Source organism: Mastigoproctus giganteus, chromosome 11 (assembly GCF_048544385.1).
Source record: "Mastigoproctus giganteus isolate SK-2022 chromosome 11, ASM4854438v1, whole genome shotgun sequence".
Lineage (NCBI taxonomy): Eukaryota > Metazoa > Arthropoda > Arachnida > Uropygi > Thelyphonidae > Mastigoproctus > Mastigoproctus giganteus.
In genome coordinates this window covers 140412969-140431140 of record NC_143585.1, presented here as the reverse complement: position 1 = coordinate 140431140, position 18172 = coordinate 140412969, and the positions used below count along the sequence as shown (strand labels likewise).

General features: G+C 37.2%; 1 protein-coding gene across 12 annotated transcripts in view; it reads left to right on the top strand.

The window, feature by feature from the left end:
• LOC150078475 (nuclear factor 1 X-type-like) overlaps positions 1-18172 on the top strand; it is a 798656-nt gene that overhangs the window by 76788 nt on the left and 703696 nt on the right. For 11 of the 12 annotated variants that reach the window (XM_090384797.1, XM_090384790.1, XM_090384788.1 and 8 more), the window contains exon 1: positions 13197-13384. The exons of the other annotated variant lie outside the window; for it this stretch is intronic. The gene's annotated coding sequence lies outside the window, so the exon portion shown is untranslated. Of the gene's footprint in view, positions 1-13196; positions 13385-18172 lie in introns of those variants that run through there. 12 annotated transcript variants of the gene reach the window in all.

Sequence of the window (18172 nt, the reverse complement as noted above, 5' to 3'; positions counted from 1 at the left end):
ATTCAAGGGAGGACCCCCATGGACTGGAGATGTGCAAATGTATCCCCAATTCACAAAAGGGGTTCAAAGGGCGACGCAAATAATTATAAATCTGTTAGTTTAACTTCTGTTTCGGGGAAAAACAATGGAGTCGTTGGTTAAAGGAGTGATGCAGGATCACCTAGACAAGACTGCAGCATTAATTCAGACGATTTGGCCACAAAGGAACTGGATGCAAAAATTTTGATATCATATACTTGGATTTCAGGAAAGCTTTTGATATTGTTACACATGGAAGACTGCTGTACAAATTGGAGCAGCATGGCATTAAGGGCAAGTTGCTGCAAAGAGAGTGGTAATAAATGGACATTGCTCTAAGTGGACTAATGTTATTAGTGGAGTCCTCCAGAGTTCGGTGCTGGGTCCATTGTTGTTTTGTGTATTTATTAATGATATCGATGAAGGTATATCAGGCTTAATGTCCAAGTTTGCAGATGATACAAAGGTTGGCAGGGTTGTTAATGATAGTAAAGACAGTATACTACTGCAACAGGATCTAGAAAAGTTAGGTGGATGGCCTGAGAAGTGGCAACTGAAGTTTAATATTGACAAATGCAAAGTACTGCATATGGGTAAAAGTAACCCAAGAGAAACGTACAAACTGTGTGGTACTACACTCAGGGAGGCAGAGAATGAAAAAGACCTGGAGTAATTGTGCAATCGGATATGAAGTTCTCTGAGCCGTGCAGACAGGCTGCCAGAGCAGGTCATGGAGTTTTGTCAATGATATATAGGAATTTTTCGAGCAGTGGCAAGGAGGTGATTTTACCTTTATATAAGGCAATGGTTAGACCACACCTTGAGTGCTGCGTACAGGTCTGGAGGCCGCATTTTAGGAAGAGTGTAGAGTTGCTAGAATGAATACAGAGAAGGGCAACAAGATTGGCGAGAGGAACAAAGGGGTTCTCTTATGATGAAAGGCTTAAGTACTGCAAATTGCAGCTTCTGAAGACGTGGCACCTGTGAGGTGATCTGATTGAAGTGTACAAGGCCTTGAAGTGTACAAGAAGTATCCCGTCAGCATTGAGCAGGCTCAATGCTGACGGGATACTTCTACTTGCTCAAATTAAGAACGTGAGGGGGCATAGATTCAAATCGAGGAAAGACAGTTGTAGAATAGATGTGCGGAAATTTTCCTTTAGCCAGCGGGTGGTTGATTGCTGGAGCAGACTTCCATCTGTTGTGGAAGTTGATAACTTAAATAAATTTAAGGCTAAACTAGACAAACATTTGTAATGACCGGATGGGTGAAATGGGAAGGTGTTTTTTTTGGCTGATGCTCTGTAAGCTTGTTTTCTTCTGTCATATGCCTCAACCAATGCTAACATGGCATTGCTTGAGAAGTAATGTTTGGGATGAACCTGGTCACTTAGAATATCAAGACAATCAGTGGCAGTAACTCGCCCGTTCAGGATGATGATAGGACCTAAAAATTACCAAGATATTGCTGCCTAAACCATTGTTGATCGTTCTCCTCCATATTTTACTGTTGGAAAAAGACAAACAGGACAATACGTTTCCTTTGGCATTCGCCAAACGTAACTTAAACTCTCCCTGATGTAAAAACTGTTAATAATGATTCTTCTGAAAATGTGACATGTACCCAAGTATCCAGTTTCAGTTATTCTTACAGGCTCTGTCATAAATTTCAACTTTATGAAGTTCTTGCCAAAATGTTTTGCTAGAAACTGGATTGCTGAGACTCACATGCAGTCTTTTCTGTCACAATTTGTCCTATCAGATTTTGTTTTACATTTCTTAGTGAAGATATACATCACTTTCGATACAGTTTCTCTGGAAATATTAAGCAAATTAACAGTTTTAGTTATCGATGCCTCTGCTAACCGTGCACCAACAATTTGGCCTAGCTGTTACTTTCATATCTGGTATTTCCATTGTGTTTTTGTCCATCCCCTGTACATACTTGCCCAGACATAATGAACCGTGTGAACACCAGCGTATAACTAAAATAGTCGGATGCAGCAAAAATCTCAAAACCATATTTTTAAAAAATTTACATCTTTTTACCACAATTTTTTTTCGTAAATTTAATAAATAAATTTTATGTTTATATTCTTGGAGGGACACATAAGGTCAGAAAAATTCGCACGATGAGAGAATACTTCACCACCATATTTTCTCATCTTGCGAATACGGTGATGTTCTATTCTCATCATCATCATCATCATCATGCATTGATTTTTCAAATAAAGCAAAATAAAAATGAGCAAGCTCCTGGATGATGCAAAACAAAAAAAGAATTATAAATTTGTTGATTATTGGATTTTTAAACTGATATATAGAATGACTGTTTATTCATATTATAATATGATAATATATATTAATTTTCATAATTGTGCAACTAACTCTATTTGTCTTAAATAAATGTTATTAGTATGCAAAAAGAACACATATACACTTGGTGAATGCAGACAACCGCAGCAGTGAGTAGAGTAGAGTAAGGTATGGATTCTGCTTCCTTTCGCAGTCATTTCTCATTCGGCCCCATTCTGCGCTCGGAATGAACAGGAGCGCATTGAAACACTATTCTGGCTTGCCATACACGTTAAGAATATCATGTATATACTGGATTGCTTAGAATAAAATATTTTATTGACGAGCGTTGCAGTTCTTAAACTTTTCCATTACAATCCTGCTTCTAATGCCTATTGGTAAGGTGGACATGATCAAGAGGTCATAATCAGTTATTTCGATTATACCCACAATTCGAATGATTCACTTGATTATTTCATTCTAATTATATCACTAGAATTATTTTATTCCATTATATTATTCAATTATTTCATTCGAATGGTTAGTAGTTGCTAACTATAAATAATTCTTTTTTTTTCGATTTCAATAATCGATTGTTAATCTCTCGATCATTTGATTATGGAAATTATTCAGAATAATTTCCATAATCAAATTCCCATCACTACATATTGGGAGACAATCTCAATATGACACGCCTTTTATCTGTACGAAGTGTGGGGTGGGGAAACCCCGCATCCTCTGCCTGAGATTAGCTCCGATTGAAGAGGTCTATAGAATTCCTCAGGTCCAATGAACTTGAACGCACACCTCTCCAAACGAGTGAGTGTCAGGCGATGAATCACACTCACCAAAGCTGCTAAGGATGCAAAATTACAAAATTTGAAAATTAATACATGTATCTGCTATTTGTATTTTGTGTCGATCAGTGTTTTGCAATATGAAAAATATGGGAGACATTTTGTCTTACATATTAAAAAAATTATATTCCGGCAAATACACGAGCCAGAGGAGTTTACGGTTAATAATTTTGATAATGATGTTATTTTAGCGGTCATATGGTTTCGAACCATATTCAATTCAATCCCATATATCACTGCACTTTTATTGTGAGCACCAGGCTACATCTGCCCCCTACTTAGGATAGTCCCATACGAAGAATTGCGAGGAAATAAAATCGCACGGCAATAGTTCTGGGTCCCTCCAGACGAATGATAATTGTGCCGATCTGTCATAGCGATGTCTCGTTTTAAGTCACTCCAAAGAGAAGGCGTTAGCATTAGTAGTGGCATATCATACAAGAAAGCAAGCTTATACAGCATCAACCAAACGAAACAAAAAATAAAAAAATAAAAAAATACTTCCCATTCGCTCTAAAAGTTTGTCCAGTTCTTCCTTGAATTTATTTAAGCTATCAATTTCCGCAATCACAGATGGAAGTTTGTTCCAGCAATCAACCACTCACTGGCTAAAGGCAAATTTCCGCACATCTATTCTGCAACTGTCTTCTCTCAATTTGAATTCATTACCCCTCAGGTGCGGAATCTGAGCAAGAGGAAGAATCCCAACAGCATTGAGCCTGCTCAAATCGTTCAAGGCCTTAGGCACCTCAATCGGAGCAATCGCAGGTGCTAGTCTGCAAACCCTGCAATTTGCAGAACTTATTAAAAGAACCCTTTTGTTTCCCTCACCAATCTCGTTGCCCTTCCCTGTGCTTTTTCCAGCACCTCTCGTTCTAGCACGTAAACGACCAATTGGTGGTTGAAGTCATTTTCCAGACCAGTGTTTCCGAACATATAAGTCAGAACTTGGACTTTTGTATGAAGCGAAAATGAAAATGCAAATGTTTGGTTGGTGACGCCTACTCATAAAAAAGAAAAGAAAAAAAAAAAAAATTCGGTTAAGTATCACCTTTGAGGCAGAGATCGGGGAACAAAAAATATTGAACCTTAATTGCAAATAAATGAATATCTTTTTTTTTTTTTTTTTTTTTTAAATACAACGCTCATACACCGATGAGCCAAAACATTATGACCAGCTAGTCGTTATGCAAATCGAAGCAACTGCAGGTGAACTACGGCGCGTGCGCGGTCGGGACACGGTATAAAAACTCCCTGATACTGAGCTCCGTTAATCAGTGTTACTCTTGTTCTTCAGATGGGAAAGGCAGCGGACTTAAGCGAGTTTGACAAAGGCCAAGTTGTAATGGCCAGACGACTGGGTCAGAGCATATCTGAAACGGCACGGCTGGTGGGATGCTCATGGTCAGCCGTGGTTAGTACCTACCGAAAGTGGTCCAGGGAGGGAAACCCCAAGAACCGCTGGCGAGGTGTTGGACGACCACGGCTCATCAATGCTTGAGGTGAGCAAAGGCTCTCCCGGATGGTACGTGGCAACAGAAGGGCGATTGTGGCGCAACTCGCCGGTAATTGGAATGCTGGTAACGGAGTAATGTGTCACAACACGCAATACATCTAACCCTGCTAAAAATGGGGCTGCGTCGCGCAGGCCCCTCAGAGTGCCCATGCTAACCACGGTTCACCGGCGACAGCGCCTACGTTGTTGTTTGTTATTTGGTTTTTAGGAGCATTAGCAACTAAGGTCATATTGCTCCGCGAATATGCGGTGGTAATTCCCTGACCTTTCCGCATCCTCCGTTATTTGGTGGTGGTAGTAGTAGTAGTAGTAGTAGTGGCACATGATGCAAGAAAGCAAGTGTAGGAGCTTATGCAGCATCAGCCAAAAAAAAAAAAAAAAAAAAAATCACACCATTCCCTCCAAATGCCTGTCCAGTTCCTCCTTAAATTTATTTAACCTATCAACTTCTACAACGACAGATGGAAGTTTGTTCCAGCAATTAACCACCCGCTGGCTAAAGGCAAATTTCCGCACATCTATTCTACATCTGTCCTTTCTTAATTTGAACTTATGTCCCCGTAGGTTGGTAATCTGAACAAGTGGAAGGATCCCATCAGAATTCAGCGTGCTTATGGAAATAAACAGATAATAATAATAATAATAATAATAATAATAATAATAATAACCCATTCAAGGCCTTATAGACCTCAATCAGATCACCGCGCAGGTGCCTAGTCTCCAGCCACTGCAATTTGCAGAACTTAAACCTCTCTTGGTAAGAGAATCCCTTCATTCCCCTCACCAATCGTGTTGCTCTTCTCTGTACACGCTCAAGCAAATCTACATCCTTCCTAAAATGAGGCCTCCAGACCTGTACGCAGTACTCAAGGCAGTGGCCTGACCATTGCCTTATACAGAGGGACAATCACCTCCTTTTCCCTGCTAGCAAAATTCCTATATATCATTGACAAAACCCCATGACCCGCCCTAGCAGCCTGTCTGCACTGCTCAGAAAACTTCATATCTGGCTGCACAATTACTCCCAGGTCTTTTTCATTTTCTACCACCTTAAGTGTAGTACCACACAGTTGGTACGTTTCTCTGGGGTTACTTCTACCCATATGCAGTACTTTGCATTTGTCAAGGTTGAATTTCAGTTGCCACTTCTTAGCCCATCTGCCCAAATTATCTAGATCCTGTTGCAGTAGCACACTGCCATTACTGTCATTAACAACCCTGCCAACCTTTGTGTCATCTGCAAACTTCGACATTAAGCCTGATATACCTTCATCAATATCATTGATAAATACACAAAACAGCAGTGGACCCAACACCGAACCCTGTGGGACTCCACTAATAACATTAGTCCACGAAGAGCAGCACCCATTGATTACCACCCTCTGTCTTCTCCCACTTAACCATCCTTTTATCCATTGTAGCAACTTACCCTTAATACCATTCTGCTCCAATTTGTACAGTAGTCTTCCATGCGCAACAGTGTCAAAAGCTTTCCTGAAATCCAAGTATATGATATCAAAATTATTTTTTGCATCCAGTTCCTTTGTGACCACATCATAATAACCAATCAAATTTGTCAGACAAGACTTTCCCTTAACAAACCCATGCTGTGTTTGAATTATTGCTGCAGTCTTGTCTAGATGATCCTGCAATGCATCTTTAACCAGCGACTCCATTATTTTACCCGGAACAGAAGTTAAACTAACTGGTCTGTAATTACTCGTGTCACCCTTCGATCCACCTTTGTGAATTGGGGACACATTTGCACATCTCCAGTCCGTGGGAACCTCCCCTGAGTCCAAGGATGCTCTCATAATTATGGCTAAGGGTTTGCTTAGTTGCTTTGCCGCCTCCTTTAAAATAACTGGATAGATCCCATCCACCCCAGGTGCCTTTCTTATGTTTAACTTCAACAATTTCTCCTCCACTTTGCTCTCAGTTATTACAAAATCATTAAGCACACTACTACAATTTGATAACCTTCTTCCATTTTCAAATGGTAATAATTCCTCACGGGTGACGGGCTCGAACCCAGATCTAATCAAGAAGTGTGTGCTGCACACTGCTGCTCCTTCCCACCTGGCTAATGGGCACGCAAGTATCGAAACGGCACCTTGACTGACTGGAAGAAGGTCGTCTGGCCCGATGAATCATGTTTCCTGTGGCACCGTGTGGACGGCCGGGTACGTGTTGCGTCGTTTACCTGGGGAATTGGTGGCGCCTGGATGCACCGTGGGACGAAAACAAGCCGGTAGCAGCGGTGTCATGCTTTGGGCGATGTTCTGCTGGGATATCCTGCGTCCAGTCAACCATGTGCCGGGCATTCTGATGTCTACCACCTACCTAAACATCATTGCTGACCAGGTACACCCTTTAATGGCAACGGTCTTCCTTTCTGGCCGTGCCGTCTTTCAAGTGGATAATACGCCATGCCACACCGCCCGGATTGTTTGAGACTGGTTTGCGGAACATGAGGAAGACTTCCAGGTATTGTCCTGACCTCCAAATTCCACAGACATCAGTCCCATCAAGCATCTGTGGTTTGTATTGGAACAGCAACTCCGATCTGCGGCGTCTCAGCCATGGACCTTACAGGAATTAAAGGATCTGCTGGTTACGTGTTGGTACCAAATACCACAAGACACATTTAGAAATCATGTAGTGTCCATGCCTCGCCGGGTACGAGCTGTTTTGTTTGCACGTGGAAGACCAGCATTATATTAGGTAGGTGATCATAATGTTTTGGCTCATCGGTGTATACTGTACGAGTGGAGGTTGAAAAGATTTTATTCCAATGTAGATCGCAAATGTTTTCGTGAAAGACAATAATGCCAGTCCTTAGTGTGACTCCTTTTGTGCGTTCATAGAAAATTCAGGTTTATAACTATATTCTTCTCCTTTACAGAGGGCATTGAAGTGTGGAAGGTAAATGAAGATGGCGACTGTTAAGAGAATTAAGCACCATGCAGTAATTGAATGTAGCAGAAAAAAATTCACGAAGGCACATAGAAAACATTAGAAAAATCTTGTCCATATGCCAAAGTCAAAAAGTGGATTTCAGAGTTTAAGCGTGGTCGAGACAGTACACGAACCAGGTCATGAATGGATGCCATTAATGACCTGGTTCGTGTAAGACCGCAGAATAACAATGAAGCACATGAGACAACACTCGAAAATCCCCTCCATGAGCGAGCTCATGATATTGTGGTGAATATTTCAGGAATGAAGATGGTTTCTTCGAGGTAGATACCTAAAGCACTGGAATGAAGATCAGATGAGGGAAAGAGTGTGGTGTTATCATTAGATTGTGCAGCATTTTGAAGGTAATGAAGCTCAGTTTTGGGGCAGTATGGACGAAACATGAGTGCACTACTTCGACCATGAAACAAAAGAACAATCGAAACAGTGGAAGCATCCCTTTTCTCCTCTTCCTAAAATGTGTTTCGAGTGCGAAGTCGGCTGTGAAAGTCATAGCATCCGTCTTCTGGGATGCAGAAGGAGTGATCATGGTTGATTTCTTGCGGAACGAGGTGCCACTATCAATGCTGGGTATTATTCTAATGTATGGAGACATTTGGGGTGGGAAATTGGCAAAAAGAATCATCTTGCATCATGACAATGCACTGGCGCACACAACGTTTGTGACTGTGTTCGAACTATTACAGCATGCACCCTACTATCGGATTTGGCTCAATCAGACTATTTTCTGTTTCCAAATTTCAAAAAGAACTTTCAAGGACAGAAATTTGACGGTTACAATGATGCCATGGATGCAGTCAACAACTTGGTTGAGTGCAAATTTGAATTTTATTTGAGCGAATTACGAAAGCTAATTGATCGTGCCAGAAAGTGCGATGATTTAAGGGGAGACTATGCTGAAAAATAAATGGGTTTTCATAACTTTCCAGTATTCCTGCTATGAGAGGCTAGAAACTTTTCAACCTTCCTTCCTATTCATATCGGTGTACAGTTTTTAGGCACATTTGCATATATATGTGATTATTGTTTTCACCATATCCGTCTCTCTCTCTCTCTCTCTCTCTCTTCGCCCGCATGTAACAGAGGGACTCCCAGCGGACAGATTTTCATGAAATTTTGTTTTGGCATTTTAAAATTATTTCTTGAGCCGTTCCAAATTTTATTAAAATCTGACCAATATAAATTCTTAATTATTAAAATCTGATCAATAGAAATTCTGTAATTATTAAATTCATAAATTATATGTAGTTTTAATGCAGTATCGTTAGCTTTAGACAGTTCGTACACCCCTTGCGTATATTGTTATGAAAGGCCCGTGATCATGGTATTGCCTGTGAAGAGATACACTTATCTAGAGAGAAAAGAGACTTAAAAGTATATTGGAAAAGAGTAATAAACATTATACAATTTTAAATATTGAAGGGTTAAGTTTATCGAACGTAAAACTATAGAGTTTTATTAAGTGTTCTATAAAGCTATAATCTTAGTAATTAATTGATAAGGAGATAAGTGTTGATAACAGTATTAATCACAGAAAAATAAAAAATCAGTCAATTAAAAAAAAAAATCGAATGCTCCCGAAATGTAACGCACTGCATATAGTAACTGACTTGTAATTTTATTACGATGTTTTAATTGATTTGAATTGTTAAATTGGATTTTATTATTTATTTTTTACTCTAATGTAAGTTTTCGATTTTTTTCGTTTTAATTTCTTGAGAGTATCATGCGGAAGTGTTCTATGTACTATATTGAGGTAAACTCCTTTCATTATTTTACAAATATTATAATATATATAATTTATAATATGAAACGAATATCAGTACGCGAATTACCAGGGCCGGCCACAAGCATATTCAGCCGATTCTGTTGAACAGGGCTCAAATGGTCTAAATAATATGATCCGTGTCTTTTCTGCATTTCTATCAACGAACCCTACCGCCGTCTTAATTACCCACACTATCGTCACTCCAAGAGCTGTAAAATAAAAAAAAAAAAAAAAATCACTATTACAAAAATAACCCATATTTATTTTTGCACAGAACCCCAGGGCCCCGCAAATAATTCTTAAACATGGTCTCGAAAATTTTGGGGCCGACCCTGCGAATTACTAATGTCATTCACAGATTAATTATTATGTAACCACAAGAGATATAAAGTCAGTAGACATAGTAGAGACGTAGCATGTATATGTAATCATTTATTGCCATCGAATAAAATATCTCGGTACAGCCAAGCGAGAGGAGTTTACAAAATTTTAATGATAATAATAAAATATATGTGAGTTTAACAAAGGAATAAAAAAAAAAAAAAAAAAAAAAATGTAACAAGCTAAATGAAACCGGAGATAAGTCTGCAAAAGTTAAAAGTTTTATGTGAGTGAATCTAATGATTTTTTCCTTCCAAATAAAAAAATAGGCATGGGGAAGAATGTTAAAATTAACCGATGAGCAGTAAAACTAAAGGATTACTGAAATTTAGCTAGTATGCAGCAAGAAAGGGTGTTATGATGAGGTCAAGAGCATCGGGAGATGCAGGTGAGCTTCACTGGGCTCGGATATTGTGAAGAGGGATAGGACACCAATCTGTCCCCCTGCAGAGAAAAAGGCGGTTGAGCACAGTGAAGCTATTGACCTAAGACTCGTGCTGGCTCTCTCTCAACCTACTGGATGAGATTTCTGGGAAATTCAAGTATTCTACAGATTCCACATATTTATTTTTGTTATATGACTTATCAAGCGTCTACTACCTTCAATAATCGGTTTGGTTGTTTTGCTGCATGAAAAAATTCAAGTTTTTTTTTTTTTTTTTTTTAGGAGCATTAGCAACTAAGGCCATATTGCTCCTGGATATGCGGTGGTCATTCCCTGACCTTTCCGCATCCTCCGTATTTGGTGGTGACGGGCTCGAACCCCGGTCTAATCAAGAAGCATGTGCTACGCACTGCTGCTCCTTCCCACCTGGCTACGGAGGCGCCTCAAGTTTTTGGTGGAGGTGGTTGGGGGGAGAGAGGGGGGTTTGCATAGGCGTGCCTAACTAAATATTTGGTGGACCCAAAAGGTGAAATATTCATTTTCAGAATTTCACTTCACCACAGCCAAAAGGAAAGTTAAAAAATAAATTCTTGCTGTGGATAGAAATTGTATTCTCTAATTATCTGCTCTCTTCACACGCATGCCTTTCACCAGTATAATTCATGGTACCGAGTGCGTATGTAAGCACTGCATTTCTTGATGAGAAGGGGTGAAATTGTAGCGTCAATGTGTCACTGAATAACTAATGAAACACCTTGACTGGCCTTAGAAATCTATCTACTATATTTGCAATAACTATAACGACATTTAAATATATCGGTTACAGCCTTTCGATGCAGTGGCGCATTATACCTTCATGGGGCCCAAGGTAAAATGGAATTTGGGGGTCTCATCTAAAGAAAAAACTAATAAAGAACATCTTCAGTTTCATTTTATTGTGACAGCAAAACAAACAAATTATATGACATAATAACTAAATATAAAATTTCACCAAAATTGGTAAAACCATTTTTGAAAAAAACATAATTTTCTAATTAACCTTCAAGTAAAGTTCATTGACCTTGGCAGTTAGAAAGTTCAGTTTCCGATAAAAAAAAAAATCACTTAAAAATATTAGTTAAAAAAGCAGCAATGAGTTTTTGAAACAGTGATTTTGGACCTTCCCCCCCCCTCCCCTTTTCTAATCGGGACCTAGGCAGATGTCATTTTTGCCTATAGGATAAAGCGCCACGTTCTCAATGTGATAGTTGCAAAGTTCGGAAATTTGAACTGTCAACTAAATGTGAAGGTAATTTTAAGAAATATAATAAATAATTAATGAATGTATTGCTGTTTACTTAAATCGCTAAAGAATTTTGTGTTAGTAGGGATTCTAAAATAAGTGTCTTAGGGCTTAACTTTCTAAACGCTCGCACTGAGACAGGTTAATTTAACCAGGGTGTGTAAAAGCTCCTCTCGTCTTGACGTGAATTCTAATCAGGCTTTTCCCCACACTTTTTTGTATGGACAGCGATCGTAACTACCGCATGAGTTCATGAAGAGGGGACAGCAGAGACCCGAGAAGCTTCATAGTAACATCACTATTTCCACACTGGCATGTAGAAAAAAATTAATTTTCTTTATAAATATATTTTTCTCCTTTCCCTTGCGGTTTTCTACAGCTCAGCTTTGGTGCTACATCCAGATTATTATTATTAGCCATATAGTTCAAGTAAGCCTGAGGCTTATGCTGCACCAGCCAAAAAAAATTTCCAAGTTACCCTGAGAGAGAGAGAGAGGGAGAGGAATCACCAAGAAAGAAGAATGATGATATCCAGCTCAGGACCCTGGGTGTGCCAAGCCCACACTCACCAGATGTGAGCTCCTACCAACCACATACAAACTGTAAGCATAATTTTTATTTTGACTTGAATTTGAATCTGAATTTTATAATTTGAAAAATAGCATTTTTTTTTTTTTTTTTTTTTTTTTTTTTGTAAAAAATATTATTGTGGGATGTTAATGGAAATCCTGTCACTTCTAAACTTTGAGAAATTCGAAGTATTCAAATTTTTAAATATATTGTTACAAAGTATTTTCTGGGTTCCTTTAGGTAATTCAATACTCATTTTAATATTGTTTCGCTTCTATTTTACCGCACTATATAGTTATATTGCAAAAATGAATTATTGAAGAACTATATTTTTGATGTTTTGTGATTACATTGAAACAGATCCACTTATGGAAGTTTCCTTCCATAAGTGGACCTGTTTAGAGTAGACAATGCGAGTAGACAATTTTTGAATTTTGCTTCTTAATCTCAAAAATTTTCTATTTATCTCAATCATTAATAATAATGAAATAAGTACTGATTAACGTATAGTATAAGCAATCGTATACTACGTGATAATGTATTACGAATTTTAATGAGACTATGAGGGCACTTCAATACGTACTATTAATAATTATAAGGCTACGTTTCGAGACAATACTGTCTCATCATCAGGCGTTACAAATATGGAAATCTTCTTCTATGTACTACAAATCAGTTATTAATTGAGACAGATTGCCGATGAATAAAGAAAAGCGATAATTAGACAAGCGGCTGTTTTCAGTTTTTTGTTAGGTAGTGTACTTACTCCTCGTAAGTAGTTTTCATAAGCTCAGTATTGTCAAGTTATGTTAAAAAGTATTAATCTATTTTTGTATAAACTCGTGTAACTGATATAAAAAAAAAACTTTATTGTGATACAAGAAGTTCATTTATCTTTAAATTCTACAGAATTTTTAACACGCATCATTAATTTATAATGGGCTTCTTTTTAAAACATTCAAAAATACTATAATGAACTGATGCACTTCCCATCAGTAAGAAGAATCCACCCTAATACGTCATTAAATGAAAGTACTAAGGCGTTCAAAAACTGAATGTTGATTGGCTATCTTAGTTTGATTGGCATGCGCGAAATAGTCGCAAGCAAGGATTGCAACAGCAGCAAAATATTTTACTACGCCACAGCTGTGGGCTTTTACCACCAGTGATTTGCACGCGGTTTCTGGGACGCTTGGATCGATACATGACGATTGATCTTCCATTGGAGAACACATTTACATCGAAGCAGTCCGCGCTTGGAAGTGTAAGTGTAAGTGTAAAATAGGAGCATGATGCAGGGGAGATCGAAGCCAAGTTGGAGGCGTTAGGCATGGTAAGAATGATATACTGTTATTTAAGTTAACAAGAATAGGCTTAACTTGCATTTTAAGAGTTGTGTAGATTTCGTGTGAGCATCTAAAATACAGAACAGTAGCTCTCTACTTTCTTCTTCTTGAAACGTCCTACACCGAGAATTACATTCATGCAGCTTTAATCTTTTCATGCGCTGAGCCGTTTGTCTCGTATACCGTTAGACTGCAGTTCGAGTATAGTAGTACGTGAGATGAAATGCAGGATTATATTTAAAACGCTTGATGCTCAAAAGCTTAGGCCGAAATGCGAAAATGTTTAAATGTGATAATATTGATGATCTTTATTTACACGAAGTGCTTGCTCACTAATAGTAGTTTAGAAACGGTGGAAGTTATAATCGGAGCCGTTCCTTTCCTCAGGCAGGAACTAGACGGCAGTGAAAGCGATCGTGTGCACCGTGTAGCCTTGGAATAGAACGTAAACAACGGGGCGGAGAACTAGCCGTGTGCCTTTTTCTTGGCTTTTAACTTTATACAATTTCGCTAATGTTGCAGGACTCTTAGTTTCATATTTATTTATTTTGTGTGTGTTTTTACAAAATGTGGCTATTACTGTGTACTTGATTGCTTGATTCATATAATAAATTAAGCATTTGCATGGCACTTCAGTACTGATTTATACAGTTCTTTTAGTAACAAACTTATTACTGAAAATGTAAGAGAAAACTACTATCAGTCTTTTGGAGTTGAATTATTTTTTTTTCTAACGTTTAAGATTTATTATTTAAATAAAGAGTGTTCGCTCCCACTCATTACCACAAAGTTTAATGAAAAATTTGAAGAGCCCGTTTGAAGAAATCGTTTTCGAGATTTCTTATCCATGGTAAGAAATAAAGCTCAGTTTCATATACTCAACATCATGTGTTTCGTGGATGAAGGTTGTTTTCATTGGAGGCATTCGAATAGTGGATTGCTTTAGGTCATGTGCACAGGAGCCATGGTCAGCATCTACCCTTTGTTTTGTTTTGTTTTTTTCAATGGAAATTTGAATAATAAAAATTTAGGGCATAAAGTCTTAAACTATGACATGACTGTTTAGTGAAAATGCATCATTACTACATAGTTCAATTTTCAGACAAACCAAAGTTTGTACCCTAGCCATCATTATTATACCATCTCATATTGTGAAATTGTTCACAATGAGTTGCTTTCCTCTTATTCTTAGGATAAGTAACACTTTCCCTTTAGAGAAATATACAAGCTTTGATTTGTCTAAAAATTCACCTATGTAGTAATGATGACATTTGTACTAAACAATGTCAGAGCAGTTGAATCTAATGGTTATGGATGTAATAATTCTGAACAAAACTTTCAGCTATGATAGCCAAGTTGAAATCATATTTTCTTTGCAGTAGGCAACTCACTGTAATAAAATGATGCCATTCATTCATAAGATTTAATGACCTTATTATTTTTGTAGTGTGCCAATATAGTCTTCCAACATAGTCTTCTTATTTTTTGCCTCATTGCATATGTTATTTAAATACTGATCATGAGGGGGGAGAAAGAGAGAGGAAAAAAAAAGTTAATTTCATGAGAGATATTAATCATGTAACAAACTATTCAAAAAAAAAAAAAAATTTTTTTTTGTCAGGTTTGTTTTTATGTGATTTCACAAAATTAAAATCTGTTTATTATATCTCAATGACAGTTCATCAACTTTTGTTGAATATCAAGGATGAGATATTTTCATTACTATTGTACTGCTTTTATTTACTTTATCATGGGCTTTAGTCTATTTGTACACTTTGAATTTGCCTTCTGGCATGTAAAATTAAATCTAAAATTAATTGATAACTTACTAACAACTTAATCAGTTCAGCAAGTTTTCCAAGATTATGTGACTTCATCTTGTAGTAGATCCCCGATTGCTAGAAAGGATTACAGCTAGTACATAAAAAGCGACAAAAAAGAAGAGTAATGCCAAAGCATTTTTATATCAATTTTAAAACTTGACCTTTGTTTGAATATCTGGTTTTAGTGAATTTGTGTGTGTGTGTGTGTGTATATATATATATATATATATATATATATATATATATATATATATATATATATATATATATATATATATATATAAAAAAAGCAGTAATATCCACATTACATAAATTAATAATTTTCTTTAATGATTTATAGACTAAGTAGGAACTGTCTAAAAATAAGTCATTGGAGGATAGCATATTGCTTAACAGGTGGTTGACTGTTAATTGTTTAATACAGTATTACTTCAAGAAGTGTTCAGAGGAGGTGTGGGAGGGCAGGTAGGTCAGCTTCCCTGGGTCTAGACCATTGGCCTGGTGGGACTGTTTGCACTGGGTGGCCTGTGCTGGCTCAACATGCCTGTATGGTTTTAGCAAGTAGCAGACTGATCAAGAACTAGAAACATTTATGAAAATGTACATAATGATAACTGGACTAATGAGAACCAAGGATGGCTCAGATATTCAAAAAAAGCTTGTTGCAGTACTGCAAAGTAGGTACAGTATATGCATTTTGGACATGCATTACATTTAAAAACATTCATGCAGTAATATAAAATGCAATGCAATATTTAAAATTTCAGAAATGTCCTTTGTGACAGGTGGATTATTGATAACTGCATTAAGGAAGGTTTCCTTTTTTGTAGATAAATAAATCGCAATAGTTTCAAATCATATGAGAAGGCTTATACTCTTTCTACCTCTCTAACCATGGCATTGCAACATCTAGTCATTTGAAATCCTCTACATGTGACCACACCCTTTGATCTTCATCCTTGTTTTCTTCTTGAACTCCTTCATTTTTAGTTTCAAACAATTCCCTCTTAGGAATTTAATCTGATTTGTCATCATTCCACTTCATTTATTCTCTTACATAACTCTATCTAGGCATCCCTCCCCCTTCACCCTTGCATATATAAACAGTTTTTTTCCATGCTTTCTGGAGACTTTTTTTTTTTTTTAGCAATTCCAAGTGTCATATGTCCTATAAGTGAATTTTTCAGTATCAGGACTTTTTTTTTCAACTGTTTACTTCATTGATATGAGCTAATAAAAATCTTCAAAGTTGTTTCCTATAGAGATTTTAAAGTGGTTTAATTAAGTTATTGGTTATATTCAACCTTGTAATATGGTTATATTACTGAATTAATACTCTTTTAGCATTAGAAGAGGCATACGATGAAAGAAAGCAAACTTATACAGCATCAGCCAAAAAAAAACACTCCCATTTCACCCCTCCATTCATTTCAAATACCTGTCCAGCTCAGCCTTAAATTTATTTAGGTTATCAACTTCCACAACAAAAGATGGAAGTCTGTTCCACCAATCAACTACTCGCTGGCTAAAGGCAAACTTCCGCACATCTATCCTACAACTGTCTTTCTTCAATTTGAATATATGCCCTCTCAGGTGATTATTCTGAGCAAGAGGAAGAATCCCATCAGCATTGAGCATGCTCAAACCATTCAAGGCTTTATACACCTCAATCAGACCTTGCAGGTGCCTAGTCTCCAGACACTGAAATCTGCAAAACTTAAGCCTTTCTTCGTAAGAGCAACCCTTCGTTTCATTCACTAATCTTGTTGCCCTTCTCTGTACTCATTCCAACAGCTCTACATCCTTCTTAAAATGAGGCCTCCAGACCTGTATACAGTACTCAAGGTGTAGCCTGACCATTGTCTTATACAAGGGGATAATCACCTCCTTATCCCTGCTAGAAAAATTCCTGTATATCATTGACAAAACACCATGAGCTATTCTTGCAGACCATCTGCACTGCTCAGAAAACTTCATATCTGCATGCAGAATTACTCCCAGGTCCTTTTCATTCTCTACCACTGTCAGTGTAGTACCACAGAGTTGATACGTTACTCTGGGGTTACTGCTTCCCATATATAGTATGGGAAGCAGTTTACTCAGGATAGATGAAAATTTTATAAAATCCTGCAGATCAGTGCCCTAATTTCATTATATATTCTTCTTATGAAGAATTTTATAAGTTGTTTAAATTACTTGCATATTTAAAAATATTGTATTAATGTTTTCAGAGTGGTAATTTTTCACAAGAGTATAAATATTTGGCAAAGTTCTTATCTTGATTATTTGTTAATTATTTTTGGAAGTTACTGTTTGTCAGTCTCAATTTTAGATATTGGGAAATGACTATTCCTATTTGTAGGTACCCCTGGTTAGGCACGCTATTTTTTACAAGCAAAAGCCATCCATGATTTAAGGAATGTCTTTCATAAGAAATGCTGATGATGATAATAATAATAATAAACAGAAAAAAATCTGGCAAAGAGCAATGTTTCTTAATATTCTAATTTTTCATTGCTTTGAAGTTTAGTTGCTAAAAAAAGTCACAGAAAGATAATTTTATTGAATAAGGAATAAGGAATAAGGAAAAGAATAAGGAATAAATTGCTGTCAATGCCTTTTTTAGGTACATTGCCATATTTATGCTTAAAGTGTCTATTGTCTCACTGTGTTTCTATGCATATAACAGCTGAACTCCTAATGGACATATTTTCATGAAATTTTATATTTAGCTTTTTAGAAAGATCTGTTGAGCCATCCCAAATTTCATTAAAATTGAATAGGAATCTGGCATTTATTCTTTTTTTTACATACATATTACATAGGCTATCGATATACTGTATAATGTAGCTGAAGGACTGCTTGTTGCCATGTGCTTATTGGAGGAATGAACGGGTGATATGGTGGATGCACAGGAACAAAATGTTCTCGGTATGTGCATAAAAGTCATTG